Here is a 17,986-nt window from a genome sequence, read left to right on the forward strand (position 1 = left end):
AGACTAAAGCAGCTCTGCCATCTCTAGAGGCTTGTTACCCCTCAATGTATACCCTTATCAAGTGTGTTCCTTGTCTAAATGTATTCCCTAAGTATATATACTCCTCTCCATAGTGTCCCTATCTGAGTTCACCTATGAATCTGAAGAAGAGTGTACTCCAGGATTATGGAGGAAGTGTTAGATTGCTACTTTCATTATTATGGCCATTTATTAAATAGATCATTTGGATCTAGTGGTTTATATATTGTTTGAAGGTAAATCCACAGAGTACCTTGAATCCATAGTAGCCTTATCTTGGAAGCTCACCATGGAAATTTGGGGAGTTTCCATAGGTACAACAATCCCAAAATCATGTAATGAAGGCTAGCTTCCACATGTAATATGGGAGTATCATTGTGTGATTTGGAGGAAGTCAAAATAGATATCTCTAGTTTCTTCTTCCCGACCCTTTCTCTAAGGGAGACTTTATTCTCTTTCAGGAAGGGAAGCAGGAGGTTGGGGTAAGAAGCTTGGCTACTCTGCTCTCCTTTGAGAAAAAGAGTACTGGGATAGAATTATATTTATCTGTTTCCTTGAAAATTACTAATCTAGGGGATCATAGTTTCAGATTCAGGCTAACTTTGCATCAAATATCATTTCTACAGTGAACTCATGGCAAGAAGCCCAGAAATCCATTTACCCAAATCTTAGCAAAACCAGAAATCATATGTGTTTCATGGAAAATAAACTTAGGAGTAGCTAGGTGGTACAGTGGATAGAACACCAGTCCTGAAGTCAGAAGGAATTGAGTTCAAATTTGGTTTTAGACACTTAATAATTACCTAGCTGTGTATCTTTGGACAAGTCACCTAACTCCATTGCCTTGCAAATATATATATGTGTGTGTGTGTGTGTGTATATGTGCATATTTAGGAAAATCTATACCAGAGTGAAAGAACTTTTCTTTTAGAAGTGAGGTAACTCTGTGGTGGCAAAGAACTGGAAATTAAGTGAATGTCCTTCAAATGGGGAATGTCTTAACAAACTGTGGTATATGTATGTAATGGAACACTGTTCTATTAGAAACCAGGAGGGATGAGAATTCAGGGAAGCCTGGAAGGATTTGCATGAACTAATGCTGAGCAAGATGAGCAGAATCAGAAGAACATTGTACAACCTAACAGCAACATGGGGGTGATGATCAACCTTGATGGACTTACTCATTCCATCAGTGCAAAAATCAGGTACAATTTTGGGATATCTGGAGAGGGGAATACCATCTGTATCCAGAGAAAGAATTGTGGAGTTCGAACAAAAATCAAAGACTATTACCTTTAACTTAGAAAAAAAATTATCTTATGTAATTTTGCTATCTCTTATAGTTTATGTTTCATCCTTAAGGATATGATTTCTCTCTTATCATATTCAACTTAGATCAATATATACCATGGAAACAATGTAAAGATTAACAGAATGCCTTCTGTGGGGGTGGGGTGGGGGGAGGGAAGCAAGATTAGGAGAAACATTGTAAAATTCAAAATAAATAAAATCTTGAAAAAAAAAGTGAGGCAACTCATTTCAACTGAAAGAGAGTCTTAAGGGTAAGTGTCTTGAAGTCTATTATAGTAAGCTAAGGATAGGGACATGATACCAACTCTCATATCAGTTTTTTCCTACCTTCTTTATCTCCAACAGCATGAAGTGAGGTTGGCATCTTCCATCTTTTCAATCAAAGCTGGAAGAGACAGCTAGGTTGTTCAGTGAATAGAGCACCAGTCCTGGAGTCAGGAGAACCTGAGTTCAAATTGGGCCTTATACACTTAGTAATTACCTAGCTCTGTGGCCTTGGACAAGTCACTTAACCCCATTGCCTTGCAAAAACCTAAAAAAAAAAGTCTCAATCAAAGCAGGAAGCCAGAAGTAACTGAAATAACTGAATAGCCTGAAAAGACCCAACAGACTTGAAGAGACTTAAAGAAAACTCATAGGGGCAGCTAGGTAGTGTAGTGGATAAAGCACTGGCCCTGGAGTCAGGAGTACCTGGGTTCAAATCCAGTCTCAGACATTTAATTATTACCTAGCTGTGTGGCTTTGGGCAAGCCACTTAACCCCACTTGTCTTGCAAAAACCTAAAAAAAAAAAGCTTGTAGAAGACTGAAGACCTTGGAATTCTCTTTTCTTCTCTTCGCACCAACAGTACTTTACTCCTCATGGCTAACACAGGGCATTCATCTTCACCAATGAGGAGAGAGTTCATACCAATGGGAATTAGGACTCTGGTTACAACAGATTTAACATGCTGAATTTCAACATCATACTTAGCTTTTTGGAGACTCATTTTTCTTATCTCTAAAATTAGAATGATCTTTACATTATCTATTTCACAATAGTATTATGAAAGTGTTTCTCAGAATGCTACAAAAGATTGAGTTATGATTTCTTTTTTCCAACAAAGCTTTTATATTTTCTAATTATGTACAAAGATAATTTTCAATATCCATTCTCTTGCAAGCTTATGAGTTCCACATTTTTGTACCAACCTCTCTTCCCTTCCCCCTCCCAGTGGCAATAATGTAAGTTATACATGCACAATCATGTTTAACATAATTCCACATTAGTCATGTTGTAAAAGAAGAATTAGAACTAAGGAGGGGCAGGGGACCATGAAAGAGAAATAAACAACGTAAAAGGTTTTTAAAAAGTGACATAGTACCCTTCTGGAGAGCTATTTGGAACTACGCCCAAAGGGCAACAAAAATGTGCATACCCTTTGACCCAGCAATACCACTACTGGGTCTATGTCCTGAAGAGATGATGAAAAAGGGTAAAAACATCACTTGTACAAAAATATTTATAGCAGCCCTGTTTGTGGTGGCAAAGAACTGGAAATCAAGTAAATGTCCTTCAATTGGGGAATGGCTTAGCAAACTGTGGTATATGTATGTCACGGAACACTGTTATTCCATTAGAAACCAGGAGGGATGGGAATTCAGGGAAGTCTGGAGGGATTTGCATGAACTGATGCTGAGTGAGATGAGCAGAACCAGAACACTGTACACCCCAACAGCAACATGGGGGTGATGATCAACCTTGAAGGACTTGCTCATTCCATCAGTGCAACAATCAGGAACAATTTTGGGCTGTCTGCAAAGGAGAGTGCCATCTGTATCCAGATAAGCAGCTGTGGAGTTTGAACAAAGTTCAAGAACTATTCCCTTTAATTTAGAAAAACACAGATATCTTATTGTCTGATCTTGTTACCTTTTTAGACTTCTTGTCTCTTCTCTAAGGATATGATTTCTCTCTCATCACACCCAATTTGGATCAAGGCACAACATGGAAACAAAGACTGACAGAGTGCTTTCCGTGGGGGTGGGGTGGGGGAGGGAAGCAAGATTGGGGGGGAAATTGTAAAACTCAAATAATGCCTTTATTTTTTTAAGTTTTTGCAAGGCAAATAGGGTTAAGCGGCTTGCCCAAGGCCACACAGCTAGGTAATTATTAAGTGTCTGAGACTGGATTAGAACCCAGGTACTCCTGGCTCCAAGGCCGGTGCTTTATCCACTACACCACCTAGCCGCCCCACAAATAATACCTTTAATAAAAATTAATTAAAAAAAAACAAAGACAAACTGTTTAAAAAAAGTGACATAGTGTTCTTTGCTCTGCACTCAGACTCCATAGTTTTGTCTCTGATAGGAGTTACTTCCATCATAGCTGATCATCCCACAATGTTGTTGTTAATGTGTACAATGTTCTTCTGGTTCTGCTTATCTCATTCAGTTCATGCAAGTCTTTCTAGAGTTTTCTAAAATCTGACTGCTCATGATTTTTTTTTTTTTTGCAAGGCAATGGGGCTAAGTGATTTGCCCAAGGTCACACAGCTAGGTAATTATTAAGTGTCTGAGGTGGCATTTGAACTCAGGTCCTCCTGACTCCAGGGCCGGTGCTCTATCCATTGTACCACCTAACTGCCCCCGCTCATGTACCAAAACTTGTTCATCCATTTCCCAATTAATGGGCATACCTTCAATCTCCAGTTTTTTGCCACTCCAGAAAGAACTGCTATGAATATTTTTGTACATGTGGGTCTTTTCCCCTTTTTTGGTGATTTCTTTAGGAAATGGACAGTGGTGGTATTGCTGAAAGAGAGAGTATGCACAATTTTATTGCCCTTTGTACATAGTTCCAAATTGTTCTCCAGAATGGTTGAATTAATTCACAACTTTATCAACAGTGCATTAATGTTCCAGTTTTCCCAAATCCACTCCAACAGTGATCATTTTCTTTTCTTTTTTATCATTTTAGATAAAATCTAGACATAGACCAACATTTCATACTCTATACTAGGATAAAGTTGAAATGTATACAGGCTTTAGACATAAAAGGTGATACATAAGCCAATTAGGAGAATAAGGAATAGAATATCTGACAGATCTATAAAGAGGGGAGAAGTTTATGATCAAACAAAAAACAGAGAACATTATAAATTGCAAAATGAATAATTTTTACTACCTTAAAAAGATTTTGCACAAAAAAGTCAATGCAATAATATTAGGAGGAATGCAGAAAGCTATGGTTTCCTTTAAAAATCCTCAGCATTTTTAAGATTTATATTTTCTTCCAATTATCAGGCATTTAATTTTTTCTTCCCATCCCTATGCCTACTGAGAGGAAAAGAAAAAGAAAACCCATTTAACAAACATAGCAAAACAAAGAAACCAACTAACAAAAAAAACCCCTGTTTGTCTATGTCAAAGAAACATATGTCTTATTATGTATATTTGGTTCATCATCTTTCTCTACCAGGAGGTTGGTAGCATGTTTTATCATGGGTTCTTTGGAAGCAGTTGATTATTTTATTGATCAGAATTCTTAAGTCTTTCAAAATTGTTCATTTTTATAATGCTATTATAATATAAATTCTTCTCCATGTGCCACTCACTTTACTATGTATCTGCTCATATAAGTATTCCTAGTTTTCTCTTTAGCTGTCTCAATTGTTTCTTATAGCATTGTAATATTCTATTACATTCATATAACATAATTTGGTCAACCATTTCTCTATTGGTGAGCCTCTTCTCAGTTTCTTCTTCTTTGACACTATAAATATATATATAGGTTCCATTTTTTTATTTTGATAATTTTGGACATACAGACCCAGTAGGGATGTTCTGAGTGAAAGGGTATGCATTTTAGTAACTTTTGGAGCATAATTGTAAATTGTTTTTCATGCTTACTGTACTAATTCACAACTCTCCCAACATATATCAATGTGTCTGTTTATTAGCATAAACTAATATGCCTTTAGAATTCCTAAATTATTAGGTAATTAGCATGTATTAAAATGCATAAATGTTAAGACTATAGCAGTTGATTACATACCATATCAGCTTGTTTGTACCGCCACCTAGTGATTATATTTAAAATTTATTCCTCCTTCCCTCCCTCTCCTCTGTATGAGTGCATATGTGTTTGTGATATTATATATATGTATATATATATGTATATAAAATATGTTGGAGGAAAGAGGAGAGAAGGCTATGGAGCTGAAAGTCAACCTAGTAAAAGGATTAATGAACATTATATCAGTGCTTAGAGATGTGTCCTTGGAATGTATAGTCAATAAATGTTTTAAAAGCACTTACTATGAGCTAGGCACTCTACAAAGTGCTAAGGATATAAAGAAAAATAAAACACAGACTTTGCTCTCAAGTAGCTCAAAGTCTAATGGAGGAGACAATATGCAAGCCACTTATGTACAAAACATGAGATGTATAAACTTGATAAATTGGAGTTGATCAAAAGAGAAGATACTAGCATTAAGGGGAAGTGGGAAATTGGTTCTGTCAAAGATAGGATTTTAGGTGGGACTTGAAGGAAGCTCGGAATATTAGGAGGCAGAGATGAAGAGTGGGAAAATTCCAGGCTTGGTGATAGATAACTGGTGTAAATGCATGGCAGTGGGGGGGGCAGTGCTTTGCAGTGTCTTAGGCAAGGAAAAGCAAGAAGGCTAGTAGTGGATCACAGAGTATGTGAAGCAGGAAGGAAAGTAAAAAGTATAAAAAAGAATGGAAAGGCAGGAAGGGCCCAGGTAATGAAGGTCTTTGAATGTCAAACAGAATTTTATATTTGATCTTAGAGGTGATAGTGAACCATTGGAGTTTACTGATAAAGGTGATGAAATAGTCAGACTTTAACTTTAGGAATGTCACTCTGGTAGCTAAGTGGGGAGAAGAGACTGGAGTGGGAAGATATTTGAATTAGGGAGACCAAACAACAGGTTATTGTAATAATCCACGAGGGTATTGAGGTGATGAAGCCCTGCACCAGGTGATGGCAGTATCAGAGGAGTCATGTTGTGAAGGGGAAAATGGACAAGATTGTATGTTGGAGATAAGAGACAGGGGCAACACTTAGGTTGTGAACTTGGATGATTCGAAGAATGATGGTACCCTTCATAGTAAAAGGGAATTTAGGAAGAGAAGAGTATTGGGGAAAATTTTGGACATATGAGTTTAAGATGTTAACACCATACTCAGTCTGAGGTGTCCAATGGGCAGTTGGAAATTTTTGAGTAGAAGTCAGAAGAGGGTTCAGGGTGAATAAGTAGTTGTGAGGATCATCTGCATCAATTTTTATTTCATGATGGTCCTTGGAGTTGATGAGATCACCATTTGAAATAGTATGGAGAGAGAAGTCAAGAGGATTCAGGATGGGGCCAGGGAGGAGGATAGAGTAGTTAATGGGAGTCACCTGAATGAAGATCCAGGAAAAGTCTTACAAGGATTGATCAGAGAGGTAGGAGGAGAACAAGGAGAGAGCAGTATCATGGAAACTTAGAGAAACTTAAGAGAGAAAATGATCAGTAGTGTCAAAGGCAGCTGAGATCAAGAAGGATAAAGATTGAGAAAAGGCTATTGGTGGTAACTAAGAGATTATTGGTAATGTTGGAGGGAGCAGTTTAAATTGAATGATGAGGTCAGAAGCCAGACTGTAGAGAGTTAAGAAGAGAGTGAGAAGAAAGGAAATGGAGACAATAATTATAGACTGTCCTCTCAGGGAATTGATTCAGAAAATAAACAACTTTAGGATATTTATTAGGATGAACAACATTAGGATGTTCAGCAAGGATGAATGGTTCAAGCGAGATTATTTAACTCTTTCAGTGCAGGAGCATGTTATATTGAAAATACATATTTTCTGCAACTTTTATTTGTAATTTAGTTGTTTTAAATTCATTTATAGGGTAGTTAGGAAGAAGCTAATATAAACTTCAACTCTAATTGATCCCTTATGAAATTTATATTTTGGTCCAAATTTGGCACAAAATATTCAGCACTGGGACAAAAGGAAAAAAAAATTAGCACAGAAAGAGTTAAGGGTAGGGAGGATGGGCATGTTTCTCGACATTAGAAAAATGGCCATTAGATTAGGAGAGAATGAAGATAAATGAGAGAATGGGGATAATAGTGAGGGCAAGTTGCTTGAGAAGGCTTCTTGTGTCATCACCTGAGCATGTAGATGGGTTTGTCTTGGCAATGAGGAGGGATAAGGCTTTCTGTGAGGCAGGGGTGAAGGAGGAGTTAATTGCAGAAGGCATCTGAGTGACATAAAATGAGGAGGAGGGGAGAAGAAGGACCTCTTGGTGGATTTTCTAAATTGTTTCAAAGAAATTTGAGGCAAAGTTCTCAGATGACATGGTGGGAGGATGTAGAGCAGTGGAAAGTTTGAAGATTTGGAAAAATAAGATGGTGAATGGGATAGGAAGTCATTTAGGGAGATGTGAAAAGATTGATTGCCTTGCTGCTGGGAGGCTCCAATTGAACTTATGTAATGAATTTCTAGTGGACCCAGTCAGAACTGTTTCAGGATAAAGCAATGACTGGGCTTGGCAATAGGATAAGGGGTCAAGGAACTTGAAAGAGAAGTAGATTCTAAGTGGTTCAATAAGGGGTTAAGATGGGGAAGAGAGGAACTTATAGTCAATGAAAGGGTGATGTTCTGGGAAAGAAATGAGGGCTTGAGGGACTGAAGGTCGTGGTGAAGATAAAGAACAGGATTTTGAGTTGCAATATTGACTATTTCCATCTTTTGTCATCCTTGCAGATTTACAGGGTGTGAGGCGAAACCTCAGATTTATTTCAATTTTTATTTCTCTTATTAAGTAGTGATTTTGATGTTCTTTTATAAAGTTGTAATTTTTTTCTTAAAAAGAATTGCCTGTTTCATTGAAAAAAAAAAAAAAAATAAAACAGAGAGTGTTCCCAGCATGAAAGGTAGCCTGGCCAGAAACCTGGAGCCAGAGATGGAAAGAACAAGGAGCCTAGTGGTGTTGGAAACGAGAGAAAAATGGGGGGGGGGGATTTTTGTTTCAGAGTATGTCACAGCTGTTGGTTCTCTCAAGAAATGCTCATTTTCCTCTCTCACCTGTTTGTGAATTTCACAAATTCTAGAAATCCAGGAAAGTGACACATCCTCCCACAAGGGACTCACTTGCTGTGCTCCTCGTGGCTGTCCTTTCCTGATTGCCATGCATGGCAATTTTAACAGATGATCCTAGATAGGAATAGCATCATCCATCTTCACACTTCCTTGCTATCATCTGAATAATAAAGTAGAAGAATATAAAAAATTGTTTGTTTTCTGTATAAAATTTCTTGTCATTTCAATAGGAGGGGAAGGAAGGGAAGGAAGGACAAAATTTGGAACTCAAAATTTGAAAAACAGAAGAAAAAAAGAATGTTAAAATTGTTTTTACATATAATTGGGGAAATAAAATATTAAATTAAAATTTAAAATATAGAAAATTATTAATGTTCTTTGAACATTTTTTAATTTGGGAATGGTTTTTGGCTATATATGTATATCTCTTCATTATTTAAATACCTTGACGATAGATCATTTATCAGAGAACTCTGATATAAACAATTTTTTTATATCTACTTGCTTTCCTTCTTATCCTAGATGCATTAATTTTCTTTATACAGAAGTTTTGTAGTTTACATAGTTAAAGTTATCTATTTTATCTTCTATAATTCCCTCTATTCCTTATTTGGTTAGACTACCTCTCTTACCCGTACCTGTGAGAGATAAATAATCTGCTTCTCTCCTATTTTTAAAAAATAGTTTAATCTTGAATATTAAGACCATGTATTCATTTAGAATGTATTATGGAATATGGTATAAAGTGTTGATGTAAGCCTAATTTATTCCAGACTTTCCCAGTTTTCCAGTTTTTATCAGTGAGGGAGTTTTTTCCTAAGTAATTTACATTTTCTAATTTTTTGAATACTGTATTGTGTTGAGTTCTGTTGTTTCTGATTCTTCCATATTTAGTACATTCCATTGATCTACTTCTCTATTTTTTGTTTTGTTTTTATTTTTTGTTTAGGGTTTTTTTTTTTTGCAAGGGTTAAATGGCTTGCCCAAGGTCACACAGCTAGGTAATTATTAAGTGTCTAAGGTCGGATTTAAACCCAGGTACCCCTAATTCCAGGGCTGGTGCTCTATCCACTGTGCTACCTAGCCACTCCTTAGTTCTTTATTTTTTGACCAATACTAGATAGTTTTTATGATTACTATTATGGTTACTATTACTATAATATTATTATAGTTTGAAGTTTGGGAGTGCTAGTCATCTCTATCTCATTTCATTATTTACCTTGATCTTTTAGATATGTTGTTTCCAAATTAATTTTGTTATTATTTTACTAAGTTCCATAGAGTGTTCCTTTGATAATTTTATTGGTATAGCATTAAAAATATAAATCAAGGGGCGGCTATCTGGCGTAGTGGATAGAGCACCAGCCCTGGAGTCAGGAGTACCTGGGTTCAAATCCAGTCTCAGACACTTAATAATTACCTAGCAAGCCACTTAACCCTGTTTGCCTTGCAAAAACCTAAATATATATATATATATATATATATATATATATATATATATATATAACATCCAAAACCATGATACCATGATTATTATATATATATATAAACCTAAATATATATATAAACCTAAATATATATATATATATATATATATATATATATATATATATATATATATATAACTTTGATAGTATTGTCATTTTTATTGTATTGGCATGGTCCTGCCATGAGCACTGGCTATTACTTCAGCTATTTAAATTGTTCTTTATTTTTTTAAATATGCCTTTGTAATTGATTCTAAACTGGTATTTTATTTTCTTTGGTACATTGATCCCCAGATACTTAATGCATCTTGAAATTATCTAGAGTTGGATTTCCTATCATATGATTGACTCCTATATCTTGTTATAATTATATAGAAATATGGTTGATGTGGGAAAAATTTATTTTATAGCTTACAACTTTGCTGATGTTATTGTCTCCATGACTATCTTTTTTGATTTTCTAAACTAACATATTTGCTGGTTTTCTTAGTAACATATTATAATTGAATAGGGATAGTTTTATCTTCTTTTTCTATCTTTATGCCTTTAAATTCTTTGTCTTGTCTCATTGCTTTTGCTAACATTTCCAGAACTATATCAAATAATTGCAGGAAGAGTAGGCATCCTTGCTTTAATCTTGTATTTAATGGGAAAGTATATTCCCATTATGTATGATGCTTTGTTGTTTCTTGTATTGCCTTTAGATGGATACTTTTTATGATACTAAAAAAAAAGATCCTTCTATGCCTGTTTTTTTGTTTATTTGCACAAAGGAATGTTGTACTTTGTCAAAACTTTTTCTTCATTTTTTGAGATAATCATGGTTTTGGATGTTTTTTGTTTTTAATATGAATTATGTTTTCTTTTCTTTTAATGTTGAATCATCCTTGCTTCATTGTTATAAATGAAGTTTGATCATAGAGAATTATTTCTCTGTTATCTATTTGGTAAGATTTTATTTAAAAGTTTCAAATCAATATTCTTTAATAATATTGATCTATAGTTCTCCTTTGGTGTTTTATCTTTTCTTGGTTTAGTTATAAAGTCTATATTTGGGGGCGTCTAGGTGGCGCAGTGGATAAAGCACTGGCTCTGGAGTCAGGAGTACCTGGGTTCAAATCCAGTCTCAGACACTTAATAATTACCTAGCTGTGAGGCCTTGGGAAAGCCACTTAACCCCATTTGCCTTGCAAAACCCTAAAAAAAAAAAAAAAAGTCTATATTTGTCTCATAAAAGGAATCTTGTAGGGCCCTTTCTCAGTTTTTGAGAATAGTATAGGTAGTGTTGTATCAATTATTCTTCAAAAGTTTGATAGAATTATAATATAAAGCTACAAGGATTAGGAGACTCCCCCCCCCCCCCTCTTCCTTGGTAATTCCTTTACTTGTTCAATTTCTTGTTCTGAGATTGGGTTATAGATTTTTCTTTAGTTTTCTATAAGTTTAAGTATTTTATATTTTTGAAGGGGTTTTTTTTTGTATTCTCAGTTTGATTAGCATATAATTGTGCATAGTAGGTTCGGATAATTCTTTTTATTTCTTATGGTTTTATTGTTTTGTTCATTTGCTATTTCAATGATTTGATTTTCTGTCTTCTTCATTTTAATTAGATTGACTAAAGGTTTATCAATTTTATTATTCTTTCCAAAGAACTATTTTTAACTGTATTGATTATTTCTACATTTTTGTTTCTAATTTACCTCTCTAATTATTATTTCCTCTTCTGCACTTATAGCTTTATTTTTTAGTTTTCTATTTTTTAAAGAATGTATTTTCATTTTATGAATCCTTTCTTTTTGATTCTGTTAATATATGTTTATAGGGATATTATATTCTTCTTAGGGACTGCTTTAGCTTTATCCCAGAAATTTTCCCATGATGTTTCATCATCATTTTCTTTCATACAATTTTTAATCATTTTTAGGGTTTGTTATTGGACCTATTAACTTTTAAGGATTTTATTGTTGATTCCATTTAAGTTGTATCTCTTTGAGTTCCCTGAGCTGATTATTATTTTTATCATATAATGATCTGTAAAGCATATGTTTATTATTTATGCATTTTTACTATTTGTTTGCAATACCTCTTTGCCCTAATGCATGGTCAATTTTTGCAAAAAGTTTTAAGTAGTATTTAGTAATATGTGAATTCTTTAGCATCATTTAGAAGATGCTATAAGACTCTTAGCTCTAATTTCAAAATGGAAGTTCTTTTTCTTTTTCTTCCTGATCACCTTTATGTGTAATAAACAGTGTTGCTAATTTATGTGGGTTTAGTTTGTATCCTAAAACATTGATAAAGTTATTAATTGGTTAAATTAACTTTTAGTTGACACTTTAGGGTTGTCTAAATAAGACATCCTATCACCTGCAAAACATGATAGGTCTTTTCCCCCCTAGATGCCTACACTAAGTTTTCTTTAAATTGAAGCTTGGTTTTGGCTATGACATTCCTGACAGTTTTCATTTTAGGATTTCTTTAAAAAGGTGACAGGTAGATTCTTTCTATTTTCCCTTTGCCCTCTGGTTCTTGTTGATCTTGGAACTTTTCTTTTGTGGCTTCAGGTTTGGTTTTTTATGATCATTTTTTTTTTTTAGGTTTTTTCAAGGCAAACGGGGTTAAGTGGCTTGCCCAAGGCCACACAGCTAGGTTATTATTAAATGTCTGAGACTGGATTTGAACCGAGGTACTCCTGACTCCAGGGCTGGTGCTTTATCCACTGCGCCACCTAGCCGCCCCTATGATCATGGTTTACAGCCAATCCAGTGATTTTTATTTTGAATTTTTTTTATTTGATTTTTGCAAGGCAGCAGTGTTAAATGACTTGGCCAAGGTCACACAGCTAGGAATTGTGTCTGTGGCTGGATTTGAACTCAGGTACTCCTGACTCCAAGACCAGTGCTTATCCACTGTGCCACCTAGCTGCCCCAATCCAGTGATTTTTAAATGATACCTTGTCAAATTATTTTTCTGGTTAGTTTTTTTAATCTTTTGATTTAGTTTTAATATTTTTATTGTTTCATGTAATCATCTATTTGGTCCATTCTCATTTTCAAGGAAGCTCTTTTTTGGGGGTAAAATTTGGTACCTTTTCTAAGCTGTTAATTCTCTAAATCTTTTTTCTACAGTTCTCATTTCTTTTCATCTTTTCTCTAATGTTCTCATTTAATTTATGAAATCAATTGGAGTTTGTGGACAGTCTATGTCCTGGGCATAAAATGCCAGAAATGAGTAGTAGCTACGTGACTCTGACCCCAGGGCCGGTTTCAAGGTCTCATATCTACCCTAAGTCAGTCTGAAACCTGCAGTGTAATAATCAGGGCAGGGAGCTTCAGGCCAAGGGGGAGCTTATAATTCTGTCACTCTAAACCCAGCGAGTCTTCCAGATAACCGATGCTGATAGGGTCTGGCTGCAGTCTTCTGCAGCTCCAACCATGAGCAGGCCCAGAAGTATGGTGCCTGGTTTAGGAGCTTGCAATGGGGCAACAATCAGACTTTACCCTGGATCCCAGAGCTTTTATCACACTGAAAACTTGTGGGTAGGTCCCCAGCTTGGGTTGCCCCTGAGAACCTGCCCTTTCCCAAATAAAACACTAACAATATCCAAGAGGATGTCAAATAAGAGGACTAAGTAAGACCCAGACATTCCCTCTAGGCACTGATGTTTGCCTTCTCATGAAGTCTAAATTCAGAAAATAAGACTGGAATTTGTTAAAAAGAAAAAAATCCCACCCTAAAGATCTATTATAGGGGCAGGCTAGATACAGGAGAATGGCAGAATTCAGTACACAGAAGAGAATGATTCCAAAACCTCCTTAAAGAAAACTAGTTTGGAAACAAATTCGAGGCAAGAGTTTGAAAAATGTCTGCTTAAGTTTTGATCAGGAGATCCAGTCATTTTCATTCCATATTATTAGGAACTTCCTGAAATGAGCTCACCTTTGTTGGGTCACCTTTATGGCAAGAGCATTCAAAGTGCAATGTGAACAAAATCTCATTTGAATTCCTAGAGGAGGTTCTTCTTGATTTAGGAGGTAAGGAAAGGTGTCACAGAAGAGGTAACATTCAAGTTAGTCTTCATAAAGTGTGTAGAAATTTGACAGATGAGTAGTTTTTAACATTTTTGTATATCATGAACCTCCCTCTCAGAATAATTTTAAATACATAAAAATTTAATTTTAAAAACATAAAAAATTCATGAGAGTACAAAGGAAACAAACCATGTTGAAATAGTTATCATAACACATAAAAAGCTCAAACAAGTTCATGAATCTCAGGTTAAGAACCCTTGCAAGAGATGAAGAGGGAGGGGCATTCCAAGCATAGGGAGCAGAGGGAACAAAGACACAGAGGTGGGAGATTTCAAGGGTGTGTTTAAAGGTTGGGAATTTTCTACTTTTAGAAAAAGAATAGGAAAAAACCTAGGTGGATGTGAGCAGCTAGGTGACCCAACTGAACACTACAGTAGACTTTGAGGAATCAATATACAGAGTTGAGATAAAGTAAATTCTCTGACCTCTTGGGGTTTACAGAATGGTAGTACAAGATATAAACAAGAGAATTAACTATATTATCTAGTGGATAAAGCACTGGACTTGAAGCTAGGAAGACCTGAAATGAAATTTGGCTTCAGTCACTTACTTAGCTGTGTGATTCTAGGCCAGTCTCTGCTTGCCTCAGATTCCTTATCTGTAAAATGGGGATAATAATTGAACTTACCTCTCAGGTGTGAGAATCAACTGAGAAGATATTTTCAAATGAGAATGGGCTCTATATGGTGGGCACTGTGTGCATATTAGCTATTATTATTCTTATTAAATGGAAGGGACATATTATGAGCTTTGAAAGGTAGGGTGGTGCCAGGTATGGAATCAATGACTTTCTGGAAGTTCAAACTTTCATTTCCATTCTTGTGACAGGTGTGGACTAACCCTGGCTCCTGGCAACTCTCACTGCTTCAGGATTAAGTTATATATTCTGTTTCCTAGAAGTTGGATCTCCAGCAGCAAAGGCATAAGTAAATGCTGTATTAACTGTTGAAGACTATGTTGATGTTGGCACTAAGAACTAGTACCAATTTAATAGTTTTGACATGTCTTCCTTTAAACTATGTAATAAATACTACCTTGTTTTTAAAGCTACCCCACTTTTCTTTGCTTCTAAGTTTTCTTTTTTCTTCTGCTATACAGTTTTATTGTCTTTTCTCCTTTAACTCATTTAACTTCTCATTTAAAAATTTAGAAGTGATACCATTTAGTGAACATATATTTACAATTGATGGGCAGGTAGATGGTACAGTGGGAGAACACTGAACCTGAAATCAGGAGCATTTGAGTTTAGTTCTGCCCTCAGATACTGGCTGTGTGACCTTGGGCAGTCACTTAGCCTTGATTGCCTCACATTTAGAGCCATCTTTAGTCATCCAGAGTCATATCTGGCCTCTGGACCCAGGAGAAAGTGAGGTTGGTGACTTAGCATAGAACTCCCTATCTCAAAAGCAATTCATATTCATATCCTGATGTTATTTATGGTCTTTGAGAATGAAGGACAAATCATCACCATTTAGTATTAATCCTATTACTTCATTGTTTATGTATGGTACCTTTTAGCAAGATGTAGTTTTCTTCCCCTTTTCTTTTATTTAGAGCTATTTTGCTTCTTTTGTCTGAGATATGATTGTTGGGGCGGCTAGGTGGCGCAGTGGATAGAGCACCAGCCCTGGAGTCAGGAGTACCTGAGTTCAAATCTAGCCTCAGACACTTAATAATGACCTAGCCATGTGGCCTTAGGCAAACCACTTAACTCCATTTGCCTTGCAAAAACCTGGGAAAAAAAAAAAAGAAAAAAGAGATATGATTGTTATCCCAGTTGGTTTTTTTTAACTTCAATTGAAGCATAATAGATTCTTTTCTAGTCCTTTACCTTTAATTTTGTTGTCTCTCTGTTTCAAGTGTGTTTGCATGTAGTTGTCTGAGTTTGTGTTTTGATTTTCTCTGTCATCATAACTTTCTATAGTCAAATTATTTTTTGAAAGATTTTATTCATTTTGAGTTTTATAATTTTTTCCCCTATTCTTGCTTCCCTCCCTCCACCCCCACAGAAGGCAGTCTGTTAGTCTTTACATTGTTTCCATAGTATACATTGATCTAAATTGAATGTGATGAGAGAGAAATCATATTCTTAAGGAAGAAAAATAAAGTATAAGAGATAGCAAAATTACATAATAATGGGTTTTTTTCCTAAATTGAAGATAATAGTCTTTGGTTTTTGTTCCAACTCCACAATTCTTTCTCTGGATACAGATGGTATTCTCCATTGCAGACAGCCCCAAATTGTCCCTGATTGTTGCACTGATGGAATGATCAAGTCCATTAAAGTTGATCATCAACCTCATGTTGCTGTTAGGATGTACAGTGTTCTTCTGGTTCTGCTCATCTCACTCAAGATTAGTTCATGCAAATCCCTCCAGCCTTCCCTGAATTCCTATCCTCCTGGTTTCTAATAGAACAACATGACATAAATATACCACAGTTTGTTAAGCTATTCCCCAATTGAAGGACATTCATTTAATTTCCAATTCTTTGCCACCACAAATACTGCTATGAATATTTTTGTACAAGTGATGTTTTTACCCTTTTTCATAATCTCTTTAGGGTATAGATCCAGTAGTGGTATGGCTGGATCAAAGTTGCCCTTTGGGTGTAATTCCAAATTGCTCTCCAGAAAGGCTGGATAAGTTCATAGCTCCACCAAAGATGTATTAGTGTCCCAGATTACCTACAAATTCTTTTGTTGCTGTTGTTTGCTCATTTTTCCAGCTTATTCCTTGACTTTTTTCCCCCAAGGCAATGGGAGGGTTAAGTGACTTGCCTAAAGTCACACAGCTAGGTTATTATTAAGTGTGTAAGGACAAATTTGAACTCAGGTCCTCCTGACTGTAAGGCCAGTGCTATATCCACTTTGCCACCTAGCTGTTGCTTATTCCTTGACTTTTTTTATAAGACAATAGGGTTAAGTGACTTGTCCAAGGTCACATAGCTAGGTAATTATTAAGTGTCTGAGGCCAAATTTGAGTTCAGGTCCTCCTTACTCTAGGGCTGGTGCTCTATCCACTGCATCACCTAGCTGCCCCTTATTCTTTGACTTTTTTTTTAAATTTATTTTTATTAAAGATATTATTTGAGTTTTATAATTCCCCCTCCAATCTTGCTTCCCTCCCCCATCCCCCCACGGAAAGCACTCTGTCAGTCTTTACTTTGTTTCCATGTTGTATCTTGATCCAAATTGGGTATGATGAGAGAGAAATCATATCCTTAAAGAAGAGAAGTCTAAGAGGTAACAAGATCAGACAATAAGATATCTGTTTTTTTCTAAATTAAAGGGAATAGTCCTTGAACTTTGTTCAAACTCCATGGCTCTTTATCTGTATACAGATGGTACTCTCCTTTGCAGACAGTCCAAAATTGTTCCCAATTGTTGCACTGATGGAATGAGCAAGTCCATCAAGGTTGAACATCACCCCCATGTTGCTGTTAGGGTGTACAGTGTTTTTCTGGTTCTGCTCATCTCACTCAGCATCAGTTCATGCAAATCCCTCTAGGCTTCCCTGAAATCCTGTCCCTCCTGGTTTCTAATAGAACAATAGTGTTCCATGACATACATATACCACAGTTTGCTAAGCCATTCCCCAATTGAAGGACATTTACTGGATTTCCAAATCTTTGCCACCACAAACAGGGCTGCTATAAATATTTTTGTACAAGTAATGTTTTTACCCTTTTTCATCCTTCAGGGTATAGACCCAGTAGTGGTATTGCTGGGTCAAAGATTCCTTGACTTTTAACTTGATGTCAACATTGGGTTCTCCTCCTAGTGTGGTGGAGGTATTGAGAGAAACTGCGTATGTATGTGTGTGTGTGTGTGTGTGTGTGTGCATGAGTGTGTGTATATACTGTCTTCAGAACTAATTCTGGGGGCCTATAAGTTTCAGTTCCTCCAAGGTGGTATGATCTGGGGAGAGGTAAAATAATCATTGTTCTTCTACCCTATGCTTTGGTCTGTGAGTTAACCATACT

The sequence above is a fragment of the Macrotis lagotis genome, chromosome 1, assembly GCF_037893015.1.
Source record: "Macrotis lagotis isolate mMagLag1 chromosome 1, bilby.v1.9.chrom.fasta, whole genome shotgun sequence".
In the NCBI taxonomy this organism is placed as follows: domain Eukaryota; kingdom Metazoa; phylum Chordata; class Mammalia; order Peramelemorphia; family Peramelidae; genus Macrotis; species Macrotis lagotis.